Raw genomic sequence first — 2,500 nt, forward strand, 5'->3', positions numbered from 1 at the left:
CCTTCGCCTTGGCATGCTGTGGCCTTGCCTTGCCTTTCCTCGCCATGCGATGCATTCCGACAAAGTGATGCAAAGCGGAAGCCTACCATGGCGTAAAAATGTCGACAGAATTTTTCGACATTTGAATAATGGGGTTTGACAAGGTTTGAAAAATTCAATAAAAATGGTAGGCTTGAATGTCGACAAAGTGACGCGAAGCGGAAGCCTACCATGGCGTAAAAATGTCGACAGAATTTTTCGGACCTTGTCCTGCCATGGGCTGCGCGCAGCATGCCGGCAGTCTGTGCGCAGCGTGCGCACAGCATGTCGGCAGCGTGCGCGCTGCTGAGCCTGTCGACAGAAATTTTCGAAACTTGTCCTGCCATGCGCGCGCGCAGCTTGCGCGCGGCGTGCGCGCAGCATGCCGGCAGCCTGCGCGCAGCATGCCGGCAGCCTGTGCGCAGCGTGCGCGCTGCTCAGCCTGTCGACAGAAATTTTCGAAACTTGTCCTGCCATGCGCGCGCGCAGCGTGCGCGCAGCATGCCGGCAGCGTGTGCGCAGCGTGCGCGCTTGGGAGCCTGGCCGCAGAATTTTTCGAAACTTGCAATGCCATGCGCGCGCACAGCTTGCGCGCAGCGTGCGCACAGCATGCCGGCAGCGTGCGCGCAGCATGCCGGCAGCGTGTGCGCAGCGTGCGCGCTTGGGAGCCTGTCGACAGAATTTTTCGAAACTTGCCATGCCATGCGCGCGCACAGCTTGCGCGCAGCGTGTGCACAGCATGCCGGCAGCGTGCGCACAGCATGCCGGCAGCGTGTGCGCAGCGTGCGCGCTTGGCAGCCTGTCGACAGAATTTTTCGAAACTTGCCATGCCATGCGCGCGCACAGCTTGCGCGCAGCGTGTGCACAGCATGCCGGCAGCGTGCGCACAACATGTCGGCAGCGTGCGCGCTCGGGAGCCTGTCGACAGAATTTTTCGAAACTTGCCATGCCATGCGCGCGCACAGCTTGCGCGCAGCGTGCTGATTCTGTCGACAGCGAGGCTAGCGAAACTTCTCCTGCCATGGCGTGCGCGCAGCGTGCTGACTCTGTCGACAGTGAGGCTAGCGAAATTTGTCTTGCCATGGCGTGCGCGCAGCTTGCGCATTCGGTCGACAGTGAGGCTAGCGAAACTTGTCCTGCCGTGGCCTGCGCGCAGCCTGCGCGCAGCATGCGCGCAGCATGTGCGCAGCATGCCGGCAGCCTAGTTCCAGATTTTTTCAAATGTCGACAGAATTTTTCAAACCTTGTCAAACCCCATTTTTATTGAAATTTCCTCGCACAATAAGCTCCCCATAAGTAGTCTATGATTTTTAGTACCTTCTCCAAGTTACAAAACTAAAAAATTCCTCCCGGATTTGTTTTAATGATTTTTTCAATTTTACGACTTCTAAAAATAATAAAAAATACTTCCCGACTTCAAATATTTATGAAACTTTTTCCCATCAGAGATTGCATGTTTCTTAGTATCCCTGCAAAAAATCACGTCCAAATACCTTGTATTGAATTATTTAGAGCCCATTATGACTCCTCGCGCATAGGTGATGTCTCTTCCTGTCAAAGGGCTAAATGCATAAAATGCTATATAGGGGGGTGTGTGTTGCCTGCATATGCATGGCAGCCCATGCCCTCCTAGCTGCAGCCCCCTTCCCCCACGCCACACCCATGTCATGTTGCCTCGATATGTTGCCTCGATATGTTGCCTCGGTATTATGGGTTTGGTGTCGGGGTCGGGGGGCTGCCACCCATGGCGGTGGTGGCCGGAATCCGGCCGCCGCCACCACGCCGCCGCCATGGGTGAGGGGGAAAAAAAAAGGCGTGGAAAGTTGCGAAATGGGGTTGTCTAGGCTTTTTTTTGGCATGGAAGAGCATGGAGTGCTAGGAACTCCTTCTCAAATGCGCGGGCATGTCGACCACAACCTCATTTCGCAACAACAACCACCCGTGTGGGGTGGCGGTGGGTGGATAGTCGCGGATTGGGGCTTGCCAAGCCAATGTTTTCAAAAAAATTCATCAAAATTAAAAACAAATGTTTTGTTGCCTTCGGATTTGTGGGCGAGCGGTGAGTCGGAGTGGAGCCGGTAAAGTTTAACCTCGGTGTGCACGGTTGTTTTTAGAAACTCAATCCAATGCCGGGGACGTTGAAAGTGACGCTCTTATGAGTTGCAAACCCGCAAGATTTAAAGAACCTTTTCAAAAAAAATTCAAACCAACAAGATTTAAAAACAGAAATTTTCATCAAAATGAAAAACAAATGTTTTGTTGCCTTCGGACTAGTGGGCGAGCGGCGAGTCGGAGCGGAGCCGGTAAAGTTTAACCTCGGTGTGCACGGTTGTTTTTAGAAACTCAATCCAATACCGGGGACGTTGAAAGTGATGCTCTTATGAGTTGCAAACCCACTAGATTTAAAGAACCTTTTCAAAACAATTTCAAACCAACAAGATTTAAACCAACAAAATTAAAAACAAATGTTTCGTTGCAAACA

Source organism: Prunus avium, unplaced genomic scaffold (genome assembly GCF_965620075.1).
Source record: "Prunus avium unplaced genomic scaffold, drPruAviu1.hap1.1 HAP1_SCAFFOLD_58, whole genome shotgun sequence".
Lineage (NCBI taxonomy): Eukaryota > Viridiplantae > Streptophyta > Magnoliopsida > Rosales > Rosaceae > Prunus > Prunus avium.